This window comes from Thermobia domestica, chromosome 7 (assembly GCF_964235325.1).
Source record: "Thermobia domestica chromosome 7, izTheDome1.hap1.1, whole genome shotgun sequence".
Classification (NCBI taxonomy): Eukaryota; Metazoa; Arthropoda; class Insecta; order Zygentoma; family Lepismatidae; genus Thermobia; species Thermobia domestica.
Window position 1 is genome coordinate 88,542,432 of NC_137460.1, and position 26,301 is coordinate 88,568,732.

The 26,301-nt window shown below is 35.6% G+C and overlaps 1 long non-coding RNA gene across 2 annotated transcripts in view; it reads left to right on the plus strand.

Moving 5' to 3' along the window:
• Positions 1-26,301, plus strand: part of LOC145690277 (uncharacterized) — a 390,913-nt gene that overhangs the window by 246,322 nt on the left and 118,290 nt on the right. Inside the window, exon 4 of one of the 2 annotated variants that reach the window (XR_014132185.1) lies at positions 12,454-13,162. The exons of the other annotated variant lie outside the window; for it this stretch is intronic. This is a non-coding gene — a long non-coding RNA (uncharacterized LOC145690277). Of the gene's footprint in view, positions 1-12,453; positions 13,163-26,301 lie in introns of those variants that run through there. 2 annotated transcript variants of the gene reach the window in all.

Below are 26,301 nucleotides of genomic sequence, written 5' to 3' on the forward strand. Positions count from 1 at the left end.
GAAAAGCAAATAATTGGGTGAAGTAATTTGTACATTTTGTGACTGAAATTTTGGGAGTTTCTCCAGTAGGGAATGAATTTTCTTCGGGGGGAAGATTTCCCCGGGCTACCCCCTGAATTCATCCCTGAGTTCAAGCATCCACTAAAAACTTATTTAGCCTAATAATGTACGAAACTTTTAAATGAAAAGCGTGTTTAAAATTAATATAATACCGGTACTGTTAATCGTTTCTTTGAACTCATCCTGATATTTAAATGCGAATAGGAAATTGCAACAATGCTGGTAATAATTACAACATAAATAATCTTTCGTTTGCTATCAATCGAATTGTAGCTAAGCCATGTGACGGATCTTCACTCTGAACGATCTTTCTGCTGCTACACAAGTAATTATAGTAGATATACGCTGTGTAGATGGCGGGAATATGCAACCTTTTGTAGTGCCGTTGCGACAATTTAAGAACTACGTGCATAGTTGACAGCGACACGAGAACAGGGACTGCTTATTCCATTCCATAGTAGATACAAAAATATATGGATATAGTCAGTAGCGTATTTAGGGGGAGGGATATCAGGCTCTATCCCCCTCCCGAAATAAATTTGTTATATGCAGAACTTCATTAAAATTTGTCAGCACCTAAAAGGGTAAAAAATGTAAATGCGTATTCGCGTGTTGTGCACAGCCAACCTCGAAACAAAATCCTAAATACGCCACTGGATATAGTTATTACTTGTTTATACAGTATATATGTCTTATTCAACCTGGAATACGCATAATAAAATGGAGTTGGTGTGCAGAAAATAAGCTTACAAGTAAACCTTACGTTTGGGTGAATCGAGTTGCTGACTGAGACAATATATGAAAAAGTAGTACTAAATGTGGTTAGTATTTCAGTGAAGTTGTAGGTGCGAAGCTCCAGGGGTTTAGGAAATACAGCTGCCAGAACATCACATGGAAGTACAGAATAGCCTTCATACAGTTGGAGGTAAAAGCCCTGTAAGACCTCTTGTAACGACAAAAGGTGAATAACAAATATATGGGTACATATTAGGACTAGGGGGAAGTCATATAGTAAGGGTATACCTGACTGCGGCCATCTTGAAATCCGTCATTTTGAATTAAGGTTGTTTGTAAAATAGGAATAGGGTCTTGTGATACATGATTTAAGGCGCAAATTTAATCAGAAGAACAATGGTGGCGTTAATTTTGATTTACGCGCAATTGGTAAAAAGTTACAGGAAAATTAAGTATTGTTGCAGCATAGAGATGCAGAAAAGCCGGCTTTTTTGAATCGATGGTTTTTTCACATAAAAAGCCGGCTTTTTTGCGGGAAAAACGAGAATTTTGGAAATTTTGGCTTTTTTCATTTTCATGATTTTTCTATTTAAATAGCTTTCTTATAGTATATTCTATAGTTAGATAAGAATTCCATGACCTAAATGCGATATTTCGCTCTGAAATTCACCATCAAGATGGATGGAGCACATGTTTTACGAATTAAAGCTAACATGAAGAATGTAGTATTTGAGGGTAATTTTAGAGGCTATTTAACTTTATTTTAACTTTTGAGTTATCGACATCTTTTTTCTTCTCTAGATCATTTAGTTCGTCATCCGTGTTTCATTTCTAAGAGCTTAGTACTCTAGCTTCTAGCGCAAAAGTTAAACTTGCCCGTTTTTCTATTTATCCGTCAAAGCGTACCTTTTTCAATATATCCGTCAAATCGTACTTCCACATTTCTGTTATACTGTAGCTGTGAAGTGATTTAGCAATAATTTTCCGAACACAACCTTGAATACCAATTTATACAAATAATCAGTAGCGGATTTAGAAAAGTACTTTAGGAGGGTTTTTTCTGATTGTTTCTTTTCCTAAAATGCCATAATTTTATTTGGGAGGTGCTTGAAATTTATGAGTACAGGCATAACTAATATTTCGTTTAGCAATAATTTTCCGGTTACAACCTTAAAAATCATTTTATACTGAGAATCAGTGGCGGATTTAGAAAAGTATTTTGGGAAGGGTTTTTCTTACTAATGTTTAGTTTTTCTAAACATTCGTAATTTTTATTTGACGGGAGCTTAAAGTTTATGAGTAAAGGCATAAATAATAGATATTTCGTTTGTTGCAGACATTCCGTAACTTTGGGGAACGTGCTTCAGTCCGAAATACCGCCTCCCTAACCTTCGCAAAACCGTCACTGCTGGTAATTAGTAGTAATAACGATTTAAAAACAATAAGAAAGGAAGTCGGCCAACTCACAGTACACGCACTATTTCTACATTCACAGATGGAATGAAGAAAAGCTTTGTCAGAATGGTCGAATTTTGGTTGAATCCCGGACTTCCCGATAGAAGCGCAAAAGCAAATCACTTAGTCATGTTTGTTGTGCAGTTGTATTTAGCTGAACTTAAATATATTCCATAGTCCTTTTTTTGGGGGGGGGGTAACGTAATGATATGTTGAATCCCTCTTGTTAAAAATTCAGAAAGCTTGAGGATTGGGTAAACCGTGATGGTGATTATACAAAACTTAACTGTAGAATTTCAAGAATATACAGAACCAAAAGCTCTAGATGTGCAGCCTTTAAGTATATCATATAAATCTAAGTATTTCTCTTATGTTTTATTTTAATTTTATTTTGTTTCAAAAAAGAGGGTATGGAATATTTTGAAGTAAAAATACTACATACTATTTTGCTAGTTATTTGTGTATTTTTTTTTTTTTTAAAGAAGTGTTTACTTTTGGGGTTGGCTGGTTTACACCAACTTTTTTTTAATAACTGGTTTAAACCAAAAAAATAAAAAGAATGAAAAATGCGAATCGTGTGAACTTCATGGTGACGTTTCCAGATATCAAACCACCTGCAATAGTTTTATTTCCCTTTCACCTTTTAATCAAGGTGTCCCATGTTCATTCTCGGTCGAACCACAACCCTTCTTTCATGCGTAAACCAAGTAGGGTTCGGATGTCAGTTTAAGTGAAAGTCTTCTCCTTGATAACCTCGGTATTTCGTAAGGATGTTAAGCCTAAACATACGAAACGAAACCAAATTGTATATTTCTGCATGCCTAAATGGCTGTTGTTTTATAAAGAAGCCAAGATTGCTTAAATATATTGATACAAATTGGCAAAATTTATCGATTGCCTACGTAGCTTCCAACATTAGCTTGGTTTGGACTTTCAATGATATCTACGTACTAAATTTGTAATTTAATACCTCAGGTTTAGCGTATTGATTATGATACGTTGACCTTTAAATTTTACATGCAAAGCAATAACAGGATTTTCCCGTTATTATTTTACATTTCAAGTAATGACGGGATTTTCCCGATGGCTAGGGCGGGAGATTCCCAATTTAAGAAATTTACTGACCGGACTTCTTTAAGCTTATGGGAGTTCTTCCGGCATAATCCCGCTGTTGCATAATAACACCAAGGCAAAACAAACCTATTTCTGTGAATATGTAATATAAATACATAAAGCAAAAAATCTAAATCAAAAAAGCCTGGTTTAAACATCCCCCCCAAAACGGGTTTTTGGCATTTTCAAAAACAACCATGGTTCTTGCCAACTCGGCTTACTTTTGTATATAGGAGGTTAAAAAATTCTTATTATATACATTGGTTAATCCTGTGGAATTCATAATGTAAATATGTTGAAGAAAAATTGTTTGAAATATCTTTTCGAAATTCATAGTTTATTTTCGAGGTTTTATGTTATTATCAGCATCAACCACTAATTAAATGACTTTTCGTGTTATAGAGAAGCGAAACAAAGTCTGCTTTATTAACTTAAAGCAGAATTTTGAAAAAAGCCCAAAATTTCCCAAGCAAAAAAGCGAAGCAAAAAAAAAAAAAAAAAAAAAAAAACGAGTTTTTTTCCCCAAAAAAGCCGGTTTTTTCCGAGCCCTTGCATCTCTATTGCAGCATATGTATTAGTCCTTATTTGCTATTAATAAGGTGTCAATGTTATGCGTTTTGTTTAAAACTTTTGTCTGATTCAAAATGGCGGATTTGAACATGGCCGCCATCAAGGCAACTCTTACCATAGACCTAATATTTATCCACCTGCTATTTATTTAATTATTATCATTAACACAAAATTTACAAGGTGGGGTAAAGGACTAATACATATGCTGCAACAATATTTAATTTCCCTGTAACTTTTTACCAATTGCGCGTAAATCAAAATTAACACCACCATTGTTCTTCTGATTAAATTTGCGCCTTAAATCATGTATCACAAGACCCTATTCCTATTTTAAAAACAACCTTAATTCAAAATGGCGGATTTCAAGATGGCCGCAGTCAGGTATACCCTTACTATATGACTTCCCCCTAGTCCTAATATGTACCCATATATTTGTTATTCACTTTTTGTCGTTACAAGAAGTCTTACAGGGCTTTTACCTCCAACTGTATGAAGACTATTCTGTACTTCCATGTGATGTTCTGGTAGCTGTATCTTCTAAACCCCTGGAGCTTCGCACCTACAACTTCACTGAAATACTGACCACATTTAGTACTACTTTCTCATATTTGTCTCAGTCAGCAACTCGATTCTCCCAAACGTAAGGTTTACTTGTTAGTCATCTCATTAACAGGTCAGAATTTTTTTTAAAAAAAGAAATGAAATCTTTGAGTTTTATGTCCCCCGCTTATGCCGGTTAGGCTAAAGGAGACGGAGAGGATGAGTAATGAATGAAAATGGTGGAATGAAGAAAGTGGGAGGAAATGGGAGAATCCCTAGAATACCCAAGGATACTTTTTGTCCACCACAAGGTTCACTTGACGGGGGCTGGGATCGAACCCGGCACCCCAAGGACCAGAGGTGAACGCTCTACTACTGAGCCTCTGCTGCCCCCGCAGAAATCTTTCAGTTCATAATATGTATCATTTATTCCATGCTGATTGTAACAGTTCTATTAAATTCATTGCGTGGTTCTTCTGTTTATAGTAAAATTGGAATATTTTATTGATAAGTAATAAATTATTGTAGCTAATTTATTTTTGATATAGTTATCTATAATTTTAATTAAAGATATGTTAAATCTCAGCGGAAAATATCGCTAGGAGAATGCGGAAAAGAGAGTGAATAGCACTGATAATAGCTTACATTTTATGTTTTATATTCTTTATTCACTACTTTTTAAAAGTAGTAGTCACTTTGTGAAGATTCTTGACATTAATAGAGTATGAAGTAAAACTAAAACATTATTAGTGACAACAGGTCATCTAACAGAGGTGATGTGTATGCATGTCGCAATACAAAGGACGATGGCCTTTGCTTTTTGTGCACTAGGACCCGGGCTCGATACCAAGTGGGGGAACACTGAATGCATTACAGCCCAGGCAGCACCAGACGTCATTTATGGCATCTTTTGAAGTCATTAATAACGTCAATAGTACGTCTGATGTCACCAAATATCACGTCATCTGGACATCATATTAGGGCATTTAGGTACGATATTATCTCCAAGGTGTACGATTGCCCATTTCTTCATTACAGACATGGCCTACCAAAATCTATTAATAGCTTAACAGTAACTTGAATCATAACAACTCTATTGCTAGTATTATATAAATAGCTAATATGTATTTGTTACCTGTCTGGTATCGTATCTTCTTTGCTGCAAACAATTTCCACGTTTCTTCATTTGAAGGTTCACTGTTTTGTATAGCTGATTGGAATTTCGATGACGACTTGCAAGGCGGCCAGAATGCTTCCGATTTTCGCGGCGTTAGCTATCCCACATTAATAACTGCAATCGGATTACTGTCTCCTATAGGTGCCTCTTCTTCAACTACAGCATACATGTTTCTTCAAACTTTTCATAAGAATTCAATGACAATTCCGGGCGCCAAGATGGACTTTTGCGTGTTCCATTAATTAGTTTGGTCTCTCTTATGACGTCACTTCTGTCACTATTATAGTTCATATAGTGTACGTTTATTTTTCGTCCCAATTTTGACGTCATTTTTGTTCTATTATGGTCTGTACACTGTACATTTATTTTTGGTCCCACTTTTGACGTCATTTTTGTCACTATTATGGTTCGTATAGTGTACGTTCATTTTTTGTCTCATTGTTAATGTCATTCTTGTGCCATATTCAGTGCGTACAAATAACGTCAGAATATGTTGCAAGACGTCATTTCCACAAACGACCCCTTAATAATACGCACAGTGTACGTCAGTGTGCTACCTGGGAGTGGTTTGCACTCCGCTTTAAGCTGTAGGTTCACGTTTCATATAGTCTCGGTGCTGCAAAGGGACGCTAAACAACGACCAAATAATGGTATTCGAATACTAATAGGCCTCCTTAAAATCCATTAAAAAAAGATAACAGTTTACCTATAGCACTGCTCATGAATGTTCATAATACTTGATTGAAACAAAAATTGCTTTGAATAATTTGATTAGGCCTATTAAACACTTGGCATTACATAAAGTTTTAAGAAAGACGAAATCCCATAACCAGATGGAGACACTGAACTGTTAACAATTTGCAACCTGGATGATGCTCTATCAAAAAGGTCGAATACCTGGGATACACATTTCTACATCATGAAGAAAGAAAGATAAAAATAAAAAAAAAAAAGCAAGCTTCAAATGCATTGAGGGGCATCATAAATTGCAGTTAATAGCAAACGAAAAGAAAGATGGACCAATTAAGGAAATTAAAGGAAGGGCTTTTTTTTTCTAAAAGTATGCTCAACCACCAACTAATTAGTGGTAAATGCATTATTATCTTCTCTTTTGCCGACAAAGATTACGACAAATCAACATCTGTCAGTTGTTTGTTTCTCCTATCAGCGTAAATTAGATAGAATAAAAAGAAGAGAAAAACGGAAGAAAATGCTGGTTGAAAATGTTCGCAAATACAAATAGTTTATGCACAAAATAATTTACACAAGCTTTGTGTATTAACATATAAAATATACCGGTACTGTAAATTAAAGAAAAAAAGACGGAAGAAACATGATTATAATCTTTCTGTGATTTGATTTTTTCATCTGATTATCGCTTTAATTGTAAAATTATGTTCTGGGAAAGCACTTACGAGGGATGATCGCGAGATGTAACTCTTGGCTTCATATCAATACTATGCTCATTCGACTCTTTTTTACACATGAAACAATTAGGTAATCAAAGAAAGCGTGTTCGAATAATGAGCGTTAAAACTTCAAAATCGAAGAGATTTTACGAAAATTTTGAAGCATTTTTTTTTTTTTTTAGATGGACCCTTCATGTTTGGTACCAAGGGGTTTTCTTGAGTGCTCAGCACAGTGGTAAGGTCAAAACGTACGCATTTTGCAAGATAAGATCATTTATTGAGGAGGAAGTAACGTATAATTGCGTCTTACAACTTGCAAATTGCCTCCCGTTTGACACACCGGGTCTTTAAGCTGATAAAATGTATTGGCTACTATCCACCCGGTTGATCCAAAGATATGAACAAACAATCAAAAGTAGCTTCATTATATATTCCTATGGGAGTAAATTATGAATATTGCCCTTGCTAGATAGACCACCCACAATACTGTTGAGATTAGCGGGATATTATAATGCTCAGGATGCCAAATCCTAATACGTCCATGGAATACGACCCTAAAATTAAACTAAAGGTTTTTCTACTCGACTTAAACGTATTCTATTTTCATTCATCTTAAAGTATAATTTTGAGTTAAAATGCTTTGAGTGGAGAACGGATAGTAAGAAGAATGCAAACTTTAATTTTTACATGACAAAGCAAACTCTTTCAGGTGATTGTATACTGTAACACTACTACTTGTTTCATGTCTCAAGTAAATTTAATTATAACTTTTAAAAGACCTTACTTTAATTGAATTATGTTCATTTTTGTCTCTCTTGTATATATAAAGGAAACCAAATACTCATAGAAAATCTTCAGATATGAACATTAACTACCCCTAGCCTCCTTTTCCAATCTTTAAGATCTGTTTTCCCAACTAATTTATCCTAGGAAGTGCAACATAAATCTATTACCTCCCCCACTCTATAGGTAACGTTACTTATGGTTCTCCTGTTTCAGGAACATCACAGCTCCAACGCCAGAGCGTGGCGTTGGTGCATTCACACCATTAACATTCTTTAGATAATTGCATCGTTGCGTCATTCGTCAGATGGCACAAATATCGTTCCCGTTTCTGAATAACGTTAATTATTGGTATTCGGTTCACTGGTAAAGAAGATGAGGATACTTTCCTTAAAGGCCCTATTGATAATTTTATGGCTGAATTGCATGACACTTTGAGAACTAAGTTTCCTATTGTCTCCACGCACATCCACAACTGATGACGTTAAGTGGAGAGGTAAAGCAGAAACATGACGTCAGATACCGCTAAAGATGCCACTTATATTAAGAGTTTAATATTCCAGATTTTTTTTTTCACAATCTTTTGCAGATAATCGTCATAAAATAAATAATAACTGAAGTATTAGTTTATGTATCCCCACTTTCAGTCAAACGAATAAATAAGACTGATTTTTTGTTCATAAGTTAAAATTACCATATATGAAAAAGTAAGAGGCACAGTACTTATTTACAGTATTTGTTAACATGCTGATTGAACTATATTGATGCGTAGCATTTACTGAATAACTTATATTTGAACAGAGAGGACAAGTGAGATCTCTTCTAGAAATAAATTGAAGTTGTCTAGTCACAAAAAATTGTCGGGAAAATAATGCCTTATTTTTCTATTAGAGAAGAGTTCGGTCTTGTCTCGTTTCTTGTCAAGAAAATTTTGCCTCGTCTCATCACGTGCAAGACCCTAAAGAGAATAATTATTTGGAATTTGGGATAAGGAATAATTGAAGAATAAACACTAAAAGCAAAAGAAGTATGACTAATCAAAATGAACAGGTTAAAGTTACAGTGGTGTAAGTCATATTTTCTTTATTTTCCAGAAATTAGCGCAAAAAATACTGTAATAAATTCGCGAAAACAAGCCAATTGTACGTTCAAGAACTCCCACTGTTATCTGTTGATAGTTAAATGAAGGACTTACGTTTTTAGTTAACATACTGATTTATCTAGATCTGGTTTCTTTCTTCTTCTTTTGAAAAACTTACTTACACCACTGTCACTTTAACATGTTCAATACTCTGACCATCATACTCAGTTTGAAAAGTCTAGTACTCACATTTAGAGAATACTGCGTATATATAAAATAAATGAAATCTTATTTACTTCTTGTAGTCTAACTTATATGTTATAAGTAGAGCCCGGAACTTTGGCAAAATGCCTTTCTTTTAAAGATGCCTGTATCTGTATTTTTTAAAAAGGAAAAATTCATTTTGTGTTGTTGTGAGCTTGTAGTGAAGTTTTTTTATTTTGCCTATTTTGCCTTTTAATAACTTCAACAACTTTTGGATATGTAAATTCCTTTTTTCTTTTTTTTCTTTCTTTTTCTTTTTTCTTTCTTTTTTTCTTTTTTTTTCCCTGCAATTTTAGATATAAAAATTTCAAATTATAAATGCTCATTCTCGATTAGCAGTGTCATTTTTTCATTGAAATGTCTGCGTAGCGTGATATCATGTTCAACAATAACATTGACTTCAGGTTCAGGTTCATTTAAAAACGCTAGCTTAGACGGCGAACTTTGGGATTGTAACAATTAATGCGAACAAAGGCGGTAGCGTGCTATCAGAAATAATATCTGCGCTTGCAACAAAGAGCGGCGATTTTCTTGTTGTTGTTCGCGGGGGTCATTGTTTCCCCAGTCGGCATCAAAGAAACTGGAGCTTCTGTAAAAAGGAAAGAAAGAAAGAATTAAGTTCAATCAACGAAGCATTCGAAGCAACATTCTCTATTCCAGATTCGAACTCAGAAAAGGCCGCATCATGCCAAAATTTAGCATACCGTTGAGCAGTAAGTTACAAGGATACGTCCGTAAAGTTGGCGCAGTTTTGTTGTGCAAAGTATGTGGCAAAGCAATTAATCACGACAATAAAGACTTTGTATCTCATTGTCAGCATCTGAATACTGCTAAACATAAAGATACTGCTTTGAAAATGACGGGACAGAAGAAATTGTCCTTGATTTCAGCAGCTGTTTGTTCATCCAATAGACAATCTCAATTTTCTTTTCACGTATGAAAGGCTTTCATGGCAGCGGGAATACCTTTCTGGAAGCTGGAAAACAAGACACTAAAGAATTTCCTGGAAAAATACACAAAGGAAGTTGTACCGTCAGAATCTACTCTAAGGAAAACATATTTAAATGCTTCCTATGAACAGACTCTGCAAAAGATTCGTGACGAAGTTTTTGGGAAAAAGATTTGGATTTCGATAGATGAGACAACAAATGCTACAGGAAGATACCTAGCCAACGTCATCATTGGACCCATGGAAACATCCTTATCCTTGTCATTTCTTCTGACTGTAGAAGAGCTCGAAAAGGCTAATGGCTCATCAATAGCTCAGTTATTCACAAATTCGCTTGTTCTGCCCTGGCCAGGAGGAACACAACACAATGATGTCCTCTTTTTCATTACAGATGCTGCTCCGTACATGAAGAAAGCTGCGCGAGCATTGAAAGTGCTGTTCCCCAACATGATTCATATCACATGTTTAGTTCACGGCATACATAGAATCGCTGAAGCGATAAGAATGTTGTACCCTAAAGTAGACAAGCTAATTTCAAACACATACACACACACACACAATTCTGAAATTTCCTTCCCGATGTTGGATTTTTAAGGAAGTAGCGCCCGAGCTTCCTCTTCCTCCACAGCCGATTATCACGAGGTGGGGGACCTGGATTTCAGCTGCAGTGTACTATGCAAACAACCTGGAAACGATCCGTGCTGTGATGGAACAATTATCAGAAGAGGATGCTGCTTCAATTTCCGAGGTGAAAAAACTTTTGTCCTGTTCAGATCTCAGCAGTAATCTTGCATTCATTTCAGTGCATTATGGTAAGTTGCCAGAGACTATTACGAAACTAGAGGAAAGAGGTGAAACCCTTCCAACATTCTTACAGATCTTTCAGGAAACTGTTGACCAGCTAGGAAAAGTGCCCGGGGAAAAGGCACTGGCTGTTTATGAAAAGTGCACACGTGTTGTGGCAGCTAACGAGGACTTTCGAGAAATGTTGAAAATTCGTGATGTTCTTGACAGTGAAAAGTGTGTTGATTTTGAAATGAGTCCATCTACAATAGCTTCATTTATGTACGCCCCAGTTACTTCAGTTGAAGTGGAAAGATCATTTTCTATTGTAAAAACCGTTCTTTCTGACAGGCGATTAAGTATGACTGTTGATAACTTAAAGAAGCATCTTGTGGTCATATGCAACCAGCATACATTGTAAGTAACATTTTGTGCACATACTCATATAACAAGAAAAATATCATGTAATGTTTGAGTATTAGAAAGTAACAAATTTTTGTTTTTGCCTTTTAGTGCCTATTTGTCGAATTTTAAATGCCATTCGCCTGCCTATTTTACACAAAATAAATGCCTAAACTAGAAAAATATCATTTAATGTTTGAGTATTATAAAAAGTAACAACTTTTGTTTCTGCCTTTTAGTGCCTATTTGTCAAATTTTAAATGCCAGTTTGCCTGCCTATTTTACACAAAATAAATGCCTAAACTTCCAGGCTCTAGTTATAAGCCTAAGTAATATAATATTTCCTCAGTGGTGCGTAGAAAGCAAAATTCGCCATTTTGCTATCAGGGCTGATTCGGGCACAGGTTTTCTTTTACCCTTAAAATGTTTTGCGTTCACTAATCTTAACGAGGCCCACGCTAGTTTGGGCTTGTATTTGATCAAGCTTAAGCTCACTATTCTTAATAAGGCTTGTGATTATTTACCGCTCGCTAATCAACTGATAAAGCTTGTGCTCACATATGTTTGCACTCCATTGTTGGACTTGAGGCCAATTTTGAGCACAAGAGGCAAGCTCACGAGTTTAAATATCTTTGATAGAAAGGCTTTATGATTGGGTTGGAAGGAACATTAATTATCAATAGATGACAGAACGTATCCCAAATATCTTAATGTATTTGTAGGGAGCAACAATATTAACAATAAGTTAATAAACTTCAAGAGAAGATTATATTTAAGTTTTGTCCCAAAACAAATTGAATCATAAATTAGAGAATAATTCGTGCACTTTTGTGATATTTAGTTTCCTTAGGCACTTGAGGGAGTTTCATTATTAGAAGTAGGCCTATACTAGCGTCAATTACCCTTTCGATGGGTTAAAATGAGAGAAATTGGTGATATATTCCGCTAGTCAGGTACCTTTTATTATTACTGAAGCGTTCTCTAATATCGATCATTTTCAATCATTTATATATGTATATATATATACACAGGGTGTTCGGGATAAATTTGACAGTTGTTTTGACTCCATATAAACATGCGTTCACGGAGGGTGTTGTTTGCGTACTCACCTATTTCTCCTCTTTGGTTTCAGATACAGCTATGAAGTCACACAGAATTGCAATGGACCAGTGGAAGCTACCAGAAAAGAGTTACGTGCATCATGATGATTCGCGCCGGACACCCAAATTCTGCAATCACGACAGCCACTCAGTGTTCCTTAAACACTGTGAAAGCGATACGAAGTGAAATGCGGGGACTACGAAACCGTGGCTGCGAGAAAAAGGCACAGAAGACGGTCTGATTGCCGCCGCACACTGGAATTCATGCAACAATTGCAGAAGAATGTGAAGGAGGATAAAGGTAAGGGAATCCGGGCTCTAGCGGGAAAAATGGTTGTTGCCCCGTCAACGATGCAGCTGGCTTTGAACAAGGACCTTGAGAGCAATACTCTGCTCCCTGCCATACTGCTAAGGAAGATCCTGAAGTGGTCATCTGACAATTTTTATGACTTCACCGGTCCCGACATCTGGCCCCCAATCTCCCCTGATTGCAATCCTATAGATTATTATGTGTGGGGCGTGGTACAGCAACTAACTAACCGCACTGCCTGCACCACGAAGACCCAGCTGATCGACCGGATTCAGGAGGCATTTACAGCTCTCCCTCAGGATAGCGTGAAGGCTGCCTGCTCCAGATTTCGGAGCCGCCTTGAGGCTGTTGTGGATGCGAACGTTTTTTTTTTCTTTTTTTAAGTGATTTTGCTTTGTCTGGTTCTCTTTATTCTGTACACTTTCCATGAGGTCAATACAATTTGGTTTGAAAAAGTATTCCCTGGTTATTACTTCCACCCACAAGTGTCAAATTTATCCCGAACACCCTATATATATATATATATATATATATATATATATATATATATATATATATATATATATATATATATATATATATATATATATATATATATATATATACCCGCTCTCCCACCTGTAAGTTGCACAGTCAAAGTGAAATGATAAAAACTATCCCATGCCCGAACCTCATCTAGTTGAGATTTTGATTGAGATCGGTCTCGTAACTCAAGAGTTATTAAGCCACAAACATAGTCGCTTTCATTTTTATTTATATAGATTTCTGAATTTTGAAATTAAGTGAATATATTTATAAAAAAAAAAAAAAAAACACACACACACAAATTACTCGTTTATTAATGAGATTCAATTGGATTTTAGACAACATTTGTATATTCTTGTCGTGAATTATTGTGAATATTGCCCCTTCCAGTAAAATTCATTTAGAATGATTGACGATAAGGAGATATCTGTTGAAGATAATCGAGCATCTTACAAGAAAAGATTAAAGCATATTCTTGAAAATAAGAACGAGTTGTAATTGGGAAATATGCGTTGAGTTGAGAACGAATTTGTAGTTGAGAAGTTTGAGCGTAGCCTACATGTGTGAGAAATGAAATTATTAAGTTTTGAGGATCTCCAGAGACCTACGAATACTTTAAAATTAGAATGACTAATTATAAAAGAAGAAATGTTTCAAGAATAACAATTTCTATAAAACAGTATTGTGCCATGCACTTAAGCAGAAGTAAAAATCTAATTTGGATATTATCGGCACTTCTCTTTGAGTCAAGTCGTGTATGATGAAGTCAAGAGAGTTAAAAATGAAGAAGAAACAAGTGATTGAGGCAGGAGGATATTTTGTTTAGGGAAGGAGAGAATATAGAAGCTTCTAAAACTTACACAGTTTATGAGGCTTCATAATATTTGATGCTTATACGGGGAGTAGCCACTAGCCAACTCTCTTAGTCTCTTTACTTTTTATGTCACTCTGGGAATATGTATGTACGTATATATATATATATATATATATATATATATATATATATATATATATATATGTTATATATATATATTGTGGAAAAATGTAGGAAGGAAGTGGGGGAAAAAGGAAAATGAATAAAGCGGTAGATATAGGGTAAAGTGGGGAAGTTTTGGCGCCAGGGACGAGTTGGGTTGTAAAACGACAAGCTTCTTCGCACGCGGGTGTCACCAGGGAGTTGCCAAATTGATGGTCCGAATCTTGAAACCGAGGGAATATGTGAGAGAAGGGATGAGAAAATCGCGGCCAGAGGAGGAAGAAGAAGACGATGTAAAAAAAAAAAAGAAAAACTACCCAAAAATTTGAGTCCCATCATGCATCACGAGTGCCATTTGGTAACGGTTACCCTAGCGATGAATGCGGAAAATATGAGTCTCCAAGGTATCTCGCGTAGAACGGAACTGGCCTGCTACTTTATTCGGAATGTAGTAACGTCAATTTTTTTGAATAATCAAAATTTATGAGCCGTCCGAGGGTGAAAATATTCAGGAAAAGTTCGAGAGGAAAGACTAAATCACTCTTTCATACTGCTTCTTTACCCCCCTCACCCCCACCCTCGTCTCTCTTACGTAGTCAAGTCTCCTCACACCACCCCTTGACACACAGCCTCGTCCATTCACCTTGGTTGGTAAAGGCATCCAAAGCAAAATAGCCTTGCGCATGCACTTTGCAAAATGTTGAATCTTCTGAAATGGGGGAAGTAAATGCAGCCATATCATATATGTATGTATGAGAACAAGTACTCAAAGAGAAAACAGATCAAAACATAAATATTTTGTTATGATATAAAATATTTTATAGAAATTGAAATAGGTAAAAAGTCGATGAATATTTAATGAGTAGCTTCTTATATCAAAAGTAAGAAAATGTTCTAATATATCTTTTTTACCGACAAAAGTGCTATAAACCTATTTCTAAAGCACTTTAGTTCAAAATTATGGAAGCCAGCCGTAACTAAAAAAGCTGTTCGAGAAATTATGAATAAATTATTGATATCTATTCCAAGATATTAGCGTATGCATAGTAGTATAATCTAAACCTCTGTATTTCAGAACTCGTCTTGGGGACAACGAGATAAAGTTGAACATAGGAAAAGGTTTCAAAACTTATTTGACTTAATCGTAAATATACATAAAATTCCTTGTGTATTCTAGAGCACAATTGACAAACATCGATTTTTCAAATAGAATAGTTTATTTGTAATGTTTCGAAACTTTTGATACAATATCTGGTGATTTTTCTCTCGCCCCCCTTTTTTTTAGCTTAATTAAAAATATTATTCCACCATACTTTTGGAACCATGAGTGTTTATATATATATATATATATATATATATATATATATATATATATATTAATAGAAAGGTAAGTAATATTTATAAACTGTTACAGTCTATGGTCTTGATACATGATTTAAAAGAGTTATTTTGATATAATAAGCGATGAAGAACTACTTTAAGTTCTTAAAAGGTTGGTATGGAGAAGAACGACCAAAATTGACAGCACCGAATGATCAATGAACGAGGAAATGCTAGCAATAGCAGAGTGGAAAATAATGATATTGTAGGTAATTACAAAGAAGAAACGAAACTATTTACTGTATTGTTTGCGAAAAAATTATATTCTGAGGGAAGTGATTGAAAATGTGGTGGAAGGTAAGACTTAAGTGCTGAGGAGAGATGAACAATACTGCAAGTAGTTACTTCTTCTTGCTCACCTCAACCATAGGTTGGTGGGCAACATGGAAATTTTAAAACTTTTCGCTCGCTTGGGAGAGCTGTTTTATACTTTGATAAGGTCTCTTCTTCGTAACTGCATCTAGATATTCTATCCTTGGTCTTCCTCTTCCTGGTTTTCCTTCTGCCTTTCCTTCTATCAGCACGGTGATCCAATCGGAATGCCGAATAAGATGGCCAAGCATGCTGTTTCTTCTTTTTCCTATTATCTTCATGATCTGTTGTCCTTCATTAGCTTCCTTTAGTACGTCTTCATTCCTTTTCCTTTTAGTCCATGATATGCGTGGCATTCTGCGCCAACACCACATTTCAAATGCTTCCAGCTTGGATATCTCAGCTTTTCTCAATGTCCACGTCTCTGATATGTAAAGCGCCACGCTCCATACCAGTGTCTTAATAAATCGTAAGTAGTTAAGAAGAGGAAACTAAGCTGTTAAGGTATTGTTTGAGAAGACATTATATTATAAGGAAAGTGATAGAAACTATGGTAGATGGTAAGAGCAAGTGTTGGAAGAAAACTGAACGAACACGTAGGTAGTTAAAAAGAGGAAAATGAACTGTTAGAATAGTCTGAGAAGAAATTACATTATGAAGGAAGTGAAAAAAAAACTTGGTAGAAAGTAAGAGTGAGTGCTGCAAGAACGAAGATTACTGTACGTATTTAAGAAGAGGAAAATAAACTGGTATAGTGAAAAATAGAAAACGAGAGAGAGGGAGAGAGAACGGAGATAAAGACTAAAATTGAAGAAGGTACAAAAGCAGGTAATTGCCATGTAATGGAAATTACTTATCTTACGGCAAATGACTTGCTAGTAAAGAGGAAAACTTATTGGGAAAATAATCATGGCATGTAAGGTAATTGAATAAAACTGAGTATGCTGAGAAAACTGCAATTTCCCCAACGAAATTAACATAGTATACCAACTACTTTCTTATTTTTTAAAAAATGTCCGGGATGTAAAATCAAAATGTGAGGGAGCTGGTTGCATTGGGATACTATTTGCTAAAGGACGTGCGGTGCAGAAGAGTAATGTGTAATCACAATTAATTTTCACTCCGGGAGGGAGAGGAGTTGACCAACTCCAGAGGAGCAAATTGTCCCTCTCCGGAAGTATACCTGAAAGAAATACTGACGCCCTGATTCGAACTTGTGAATTGTGAACTTGTATATATATAGCCTAGATTTATTTAATCGTTTAAAACAAGTAAAAATCAATGGAGACTTCTAACATACGAGAATTGTGACGAAGACGTAGCAGTTAAAGCGTACACCACATGGAGGATTTTGCTTTTGGGGCGATAAATCAACCTCCTTAGCAAGCTGAATTTTATCAAGTCTAGCCTTAATATAACATTTCACGTTAAATTAAATAACACATATTTTAAGATGAACCAATATTTGAAAATTTTAGATTTGTAGAGAAAAAAATACAATTTAATTTCATTTTAGCATTGTATTCACAGAACAGATTAGTATTTTGCATCCTGAGCATTATACTAACCCGCTAATCTCTACACCGCTGCAGGTAATCTATTAAGCAAGGATGCCGATTTTTTTATTGTGCGTAACTTGGGAACAACTGGATGGACCACGTCCATCAACGCACTCTGTACATAGCTTTTGTCTATCTACATTCTGACCAAAATTGATGGAGAACCATCTAATAGCTCTTGACATTTATATTTTCCGGTTGCACATACGGATAGAGTAAATATACGTATATAGAGAAGTTAAATAACAATCATTCAGTTTTAATTGCAAATATAGATACAATTTGAAATCCTTTTCCCCCTCCTACTATTATTACTACTAATTGGAAAACGATGCTAAAGTGCTCACCTCTGGTGCGAGGGCCCTCAAGTTCGATCCCAGGCCAGTGATATTGTGGCGGACAACATCCTGTCCGTAAGATTTCTCGGGGTTTTCCCGTTCTCCCTACATTTTCATTCCACCGATTACTTTATAATCATTAATTTTCATTAATTGTCCGTTTCGTTTAGCTTAAATTACATAAGCGAGGGACGTAATGGCAGAAAGTTGATTTCAGTCTCATTTACTACTACCATTGTTACTATAGTGCTACCAAAATGTCTTGAGCCGTGGCAAAAATGCGAACTTAAAGCTCACACCCTCGACATACCCACGCGTTGAGCTAATAAGGATTCAGTTGTTGCTAAGCGAGAAAGCTTTAGCAAAAGGGAGTAGAATTCTTTCAGCCGAAAGCAGTGCCTGGAACGGAAGACTAGGTGTCAAGTCAATGTGGTATATAATTTTAGCATCCCTTCTTCTTTTGTGGACTATAAATGCTATAAAACTACTGCTATACATTTTGTCCGTTTGAGATAAACATGTTGACAACATACAAATTTATCTAAAATTATGCATTTTGTTCTATAAATCAATTTAGAATAACATATACGCTCATACTATAGAGTAGTCTAACATCCTCGGACGGAAGAATTAAAAAAGACATAAATATCAGAATAACACAGGCTAATTCAAGTATTTAATAGGAAAAGAGGACTGCTAACATCAAGAAATGTGTCGTTGGACGGTCGAAAACGATTTATCAAGACTCTGGTATGGAGCAGGCGCTTTACAGATCAGAGACGTGGACATTGAGAAAAGCTGAAATATTCAAGCTGTAAGCATTTGAAATGTGGTGTTGGCGCAGAATGCTGCGCATATCATGGACCAAAAGGAAAAGAAATGAAGACGCACTAAAGGGAGCTAATGAAGGACGACAGATCATGAAGATAATAGGAAAAAGAAGAAACAGCATGCTTGGCCATTTTATTCGGCGCTCGGATTGGATCACCGCTCGGGATTGGATCACAGGGAAAGGCAGAAGGAAAACCAGGAAGAGGAGGACCAAGGATAGAATATCTAGATGCAGTTACGAAGAAGAGACCTTATCAAAGTATAAAACAGTTTTCCCAAAGGAGAGAAAAAAAATATAAAATTTCCACGTTGCCCACTAATCTATGGTTGAGGTGAACAAGAAGACTACAGGGGTAACATTACGTCTGGAATGTCGTGTGCGTTGCTCAGGATTCGATTCCCGGTAGGAACACTTTCCTTTCATATGAAAAACTCTGTAGTAATTCGTACTCCATTTTCAGCAATTAGTCCATCTCATAGCCCCCGTGTAGAAAAAAGATGTTAAATTCCGATCAATCAATCCATCAATTACAACCAGAGGTAGATCATGAGGTAATTAATACTGGTCAAAATTACAGTTTTATCGCTGGAAATTATGGGAATAAAGCTCCTGTACGACATTGGTTATATTTGTTAAATCGATTCATGCGAACATTTTTCCACGAAACCAGTGGGTAACACAGGACACAGCTCACGTTTGCATATTTAATTGATTAATTCTCCGAGATTTTAAAGCCAGAATTATATTACACGGAAGTTACCGCACAAATGCAATTTTCTGGGAAGTCACTAAATTTAAAGAATCTGGTTTCACACACACACACACATTGGTATCGACACACACTTTTGAAAAGCAGCAGATGTTTATTTATATCATTGTATAAAGAAGAAAAAAGCAGGGTGGGGGACATAATATAATAACATTTTCTTCTGAGAGAGGAAACAGCTAGGCATTTACAGGAGATATTTCCCCCTTTCCATTTCTACTGCAGGTGGAACATAACCTCCTGTGAATCCATACGACCCATCCATTTTGTAATCCGCGTAACTAATAGTTCCATCCACGCGCCAGCCAGCGCCATCTGCACGGAAGCACGACTATACCATCAGGAAGTGTGTGAAATATTTACTAGGGGACAGCACAAGCTTGAGTTTAAATTATATCATAAGAGGGTGTAAAAGAGCCGCTAATGCCTTTTTAATTAAATCCCTCAATTTAAATTTAAAAATAACATTAAAAGAAAAGAATTTATCAATTTGGTCGAACTTCGAATGCATATACGGTATAATCGTATATGCAGTGTGTCCAAAATGTCGGTCTGCAGTGTATTAGGACAAAGATATAGAATCACTTAATTACAGTAAATATTGAATGTGGTCTATCTTAGCTTGAATGCACAGGTCAATCTTGGTATATGTTTGCAAACACTTCAAGTAAAGATTAATGATCGATAAATTGTATGCACCTCATATGGGATAGCGTCCCTCAGTTTTAGAGGTTGCAGTTCGACCCCGATACTATTCAACGAATACTGTTCAACCATTTTTAATGAATAGTGCTCCACATGTTCTCTATACTTTGTGCCATTTCTTCTTGCGAAGAGGCAACATAAACTCAAATGGCTTATACTGTGTTCCATCGACAGATATTGAGTGCTTGAAAACAGCTGCTAACAAGTTATTGATATTTTGTGGCAGTGTTTGATTTCTCACTACACGGTTTGTCGTGCAGGCCTCCAATTTATTAATCATTGTATCAATGTGCAATGCGTTAATGAGGTTAAATTCCTCTTCTGAGCACCTTTTAAACTTCAACTGGCAGCCAGGAAAGATCTCTTTACCAAATCGTCTTCTCTTTTCATTCACTTAGGCATTCACTGGGTTGTACATAGAGATCTGAAACGAAAAGGGAAAAAATTCTATGTAAACAGACTTTTGACTCACAAAAATAATGCTTTTAGGTAAAAAGAAGAAAAATGTTTTCACTAGGACTCTATCTCGACTGTTCCCTGGTTGCATTGAACTTAGTTACAGATATAAGCAAAAATAATAAAGTAGGAACTTAGTGTTAAAACAAAAAGACTCATTTAACTGCAAAAACACTAATAATATTTTAAGCCATATATCCATAAATTTGTTTCCATAGAATATATGTAACTAGTTGCTCTATAAGACCGGAACTTGGTTACAAGTCACCTGTTCACTACCAACGAAAAGGTTTTTAGGTTTTTAAAAACACGTTACGAAATTTAATTTTTAATTCGATTTTTATAATAAACTTAATTTGTTTAGCATTAATTTTTTAAAACAAATCTTAATATATCATTTTTATTAGATTTTTATCTTCATTTTGATTGTGTTTACAACATTAGTTATATTTGCATGTGTTTTTTAAGTTCTTAGACAGCTTTACTCAGTGGCGGATCCAAGATATGATCAAGGGAGGGACTAAACCATAGTTTGCCGCTTTATCCAGTGTAAAGCAGGATTGAAGCTCATTTTATCCAGTGTATACCTGAGCGTCAAGGGGAGGGGGTATAGCCCTCCCTTGGATCTGCGCCTGACTTTACTTAGACTTAAGTAGTGACAAGCGGTATTATCATCCATCCATCTATACTACTATTTTATTTGTTAAAATAACCCCATAATTATTATGAACTAGCGTTGTGATAAAACTGTATCTGAAGTGTCACTGTTCGTCTCAGCGACCCCGAAAACTATGGACTCGACACTAATATCGGTCATTTTTAAATATCTCCCCCTCCCCTAAGTTGCACCGTGAAAATGAAATGATTAAAATAAATAAATAAATAAAATAAATAAATAAACATTCCAGGCTCGAACCCAATCTATTTGGCAAATTTGATCGAGACCAGTCGGGTGGTTAAAGAGGGATGAAAACACAAACATAGTTAAGCTAAGAGTCTGAATGCCATTGATCTACTTAAATGCTTATATAGACACAAAAGAATAAACGTAGAAATATGGAATGCCTTTTCATGTTAACAGAGAAAGGGCATTCGATACATTTTAACACGTGAGACTAATATAAAAGTTTCATTCTTTCCAATTACCTTTAGCCTACTATCGATTGACCTATAACTTCATTACAAACAGAACTGTACTAAAATCAATGAAACTCTATCACTTCCATTTTTCCATATTGTGGTGTTCCCTAAGGATCTGAATTGTCACCGTTGCTATAGATCCTGTTCAAGGTCCATAACTATTAGATACCCATTAATTTATCTTTGCAGTACTGGACACCGTTATACTATAAAAAATCATCGAAAATATTAAGAATTTCATGCAATATGCAATCATTACATTGCTTGATTGTGTAAAAGTTTTAGTGTCTCATTATTAACCTTTGAGAATTCTGTTCTTCTTTCATCTTCATGTTGCCTACAGGTAAAGGCCATTGTTATCCAGCATTACTCCATCTTCATATTGAATGAACCCGTATTTTATTGAGGTAGTAAAATCCATTTGATATAGAATCAACCTGGCTAAAAATCAACCAATCATGGATCAAACAAAGTCTAAAAGGACTATTGTAATTGGTACAACCTGAGGCTTTCATTTTAACACGTTTTGCATACGTATAAGGCATTTGTACATTTAGTTCTGTTATATGAACACAACATAGATTTTCACCCCTTGCAAACTTTATCAGATATTAATATCCCTTGAGAACCTTTGACTTCAAATAGACTATCGCGTATGTCTACTCGGTCTTACAACCTCCTGTACGATCGAATAAATTTTCCTCACATCGTACATCATCGCATGTAACAAATAACATACCATAATATTGGGTAGAATTTATCTACTAGTGGATTATAATACTTGTAGCCCGTGATAGTCTAATATTGCATTATAATACACTAATTCATCTGTTTACACTTACACATTTCGCGCTTAGTCTATGGTCTTGTTGTTTATATAAATTTCCGTATTTATCAACCTGACAAACTCTCATCATATAACACTGTAGTTATCGATTGAACACGGGCCGTGGTGGCTCAGTGGTAGAGCGTTCACCTCTACCTAGGGTCCTTGGTTCGATCCCAACTCTTGCCAAGTGAGCTTTGTGGTGGACAAACACCGTGTGCGTGGGTTTTCTCGGGATTCTCCCACTTTCTTCATTCCATCATTTCATTCATTTCTCATCATCACCCTCTCCTTTAGCCTAACGGGCATAACCATTGGATATAAAACTTAAAGATTTCATTTCATTTTCATCGATCATAGACATCAGCTGGCAGTACCAAACGAATTGACAGAGCAAATGTAAAATTGAAAAATTCCGATTGCATCTCTGTAAAAGATCCTTTTACTGGCTAAATTTGTATAATGCTTAATAAACAAAAATGTAAATGGTTAGGAAATGAATAAGAAGGCGAAACTATTCAGTTATAGTACAAGCTTTTAACAAATAAGCAAGAGTATACCACGAAGGCTCACTTTTACGATTTTATTTTTTTTTATTACATGTAACAATATTCGATTTCATACATATTGGCAACTCTGATCATATCGTTTACTTTTTTCATTCACACACTATTCCTTTTCCAGTGTATATTTTCCAACATTTTTCATTAATCTAAATTTTGTTGAACGTAGAACAAGTGCTTCTGATATAGCTAAAGGAGAAAAATGTTTTTTGACATTCTAAATACTGAACAAACGAAGTTCAAATAAGTACTACCTGAAAATTCTCAGAACACAAAAGAACTTTAATTTATTTTTACTATATATCCCGGTGGTGAAAGGAAGGTGGTTAATATCCCCTCCTTACCAAACAAAGTTACTATTTGTTTCTTATAGCCCTCTTTTCCCTTAGCTTATTCTGCATCAAGTTCCATTCATTTCTTCTAGAGTCAGCCACCCTCCGACTCTTACTATTTCTGCAGCTACTTTGCCCGTCTGTTCCCATTTTCGTACCTTCCGCCTCGTAAATGGAGATCCAGAAAGGGCCAAGGAGCACGGTGGCCATTAGCCAAGCAGATCTATTCCACCAGACAACGCCACTTTCCCTCGAAAACAAATGACAGGCGAAATAAGTGGACTGCCTTTCCCCCTCTCTTTCTTTCTCTCGTTCTCTGGCGTTATTCCCTCTGATTCCAACTGCTCAATATATTACCTCAATGCATTTCTCTTCTTAACATCACCACCAAAAGTGATGCATTTTATGTGTTTTATTTTCTTGTGCTTCTAGATAGATTGGATAGTATTTTGTGGAATGAATATCGTAAAATGAGATTATGAGTTTTAAGTGAGAAGATATTTTAGTGACATGCAAAATTTCCCCTCCGTACAGTACTTAGCTGATTAAATTTAATGATGTGAGTTGTGACTCACCTGCAAGAAACTGGATAGAAATTGGAAGTCTTAGCTTCATACTGTGAAACGATACTCGCTTGTTTTATTCAAATACCACTTTTAATTTCCTATATTGGGTTCTACAATTTAAAAAATGCCAATGCAATTCTCGTATTCAACACTCGTGAGTCTTCTGCTCAGTCCGTGACTACCTTGATTGTTTCTCAAACTGGTATTGCATTTGTTGCCGGTAGATGTAAGTTATGCAACCAAACACCCCAAGTGTTGTTTTTGTTGCCTCGCATTCAACACTTTATCAGTGCCCTGTTCAGTCCGGGACTACCTTGATTGTTTCTCAAACTGGTATTGCATGTGTTGCAGGTAAATGTAAGTTATGCAACAAAATATCCCAAGTGTTGTTTTCGGTGCCTAAGAAACGTTGGATTCTACAATTAAAAAATGTCAATACAATACTAGTATTCAGCACTCGTGAGTTCTATGTTCAGTCTAGGACTATCTTGATTGTTTCTCAAACTGGCATTGCATTTGTTGCCAGTATGTGTAAGTTATGCAACCCAATATCCCAAGTGTTGTTTTGGTTACCTAACAAACGTGCCAAGTGCCTGATTAAAAAGTTATACATAATATCATATGCGTTTTACGGGTTGCCTAAATTCAAATTGGCAATTAAAAATGTACAAAATCATGTTTGCTTTGGTATAGAATTCGCTTGCACTTCGTTCTTCGTTCGACAAAAGCTTTACTGTGAGTTTCAAATATACTTTTAGACACTAATATGAATTCAGTTTACAAAATTGAAGCCATAAATGGCCATTTTGGGGATGATGTTAGATACACTTAATAAAAGTTCATTATTTTCAGAATTTCTTCTTTAGTGTTATATTAGTTTCGTCAACGTAACATCGCTTTCATCAGACATGTTATGAATGATCAATCCAAGAATAACTATTTAAATATAGACAGATGGTAAAAGGAGTACATGCCCACACTTCCAACAACCAATAAAGTTTTCCATTCACTTTCTACATCAACTTACACAAAACGTAAATTTTTTTAAATTAGATGTTAGTCACATACTTTCCCCAAGTGTAGGCGAAATCATACTTTCCATTTCCCAGAGTCTATTCTCACATTGGTCACTTTCTCAACAAAGAGGGGGAAATTTGGTTATTATAGAATAACCCAACGTTTCCTCTTTAGAAGCGGAATTTACGAAAACGATGAAACATGTATTTTCCCCATTTTTATTCAAGAATTTATATACCGAATTACACATTTCCAACTTAAGTGAATCCTCACATGCAGCACTTTATGAATAAATAAAGAGAAATTTTCAACGTGATGGAAATTGCGTTCTTTCTTCCCTTAGGAGCGAAATTTTTAGAAACGCTGAAATACTCTCTTCCTTAGTTAAAAGTCTACCTACCAAATTTCATCTCTACAACTTAAGTGAATCCCCATTCTCGGCAGCTTCTGATTAAAAAAAGGGAAATTTGAGTATTTTATAAATGTTGTTCTTTTCCCCCATTTGGATCAAAATTTTCGAAAACGCTGAAATACGTGTTCCCTTATTTTGAATGAACAATTTATGTGTTGAAATGTCATCTCTCTAACACCAGGGATTCGTGAGATAATACTATTGTTGGAGTAAATTTTGAACTACCCCCGTTTACCGCCCTTAGAATGGGTATTTCCAAAATTCAGTTCTGATTTCTTACTTTCGTCACTAAAGGAGTATTGTCTCCAAATTACGTCATAATACCTATAGTATTTGCGGGCAATGATGAGTCAACCACTTCTGCTCTGATATATATACGTGGACTTACTGATTAACGTGGAATTCGAACCACATGAGCTCCCACCGGGAATCGAACCCTGGTCTTCCACACCTAAGGCGTCTTGCCGGGAATCCAACCCTACGAGGACTAAATAGGGTTCATAGGGGTGCTCCTAGACAAATTTTAGGAAGCAGCTTGTGTCGTGAGATTTGTAAATGTCAGAATCAAACTTTAATAATGCCATGACGATGCTTTTAAAAACCCTAAATTAAGTAAAATTTAATCTGCAAAGAAACTGATCTCGGTTTTGTCACAGCCAACTCCGGTCTTTTCTACTACATTTATTTTTTAGGGAGGAAATGTTAAATTGTGAGGGTTGCGCCCATGCATTTGAGAAAAACGAACACCACTGAGTGTTAGTACTATATAGTTTCAAAATTTATTTTAATACATTTCTACGAGTTATGGATGTTTTTTTTTAAAAAAAAAAAAAACAATTATCTCGACTTTATTTCAAGTCTTTCT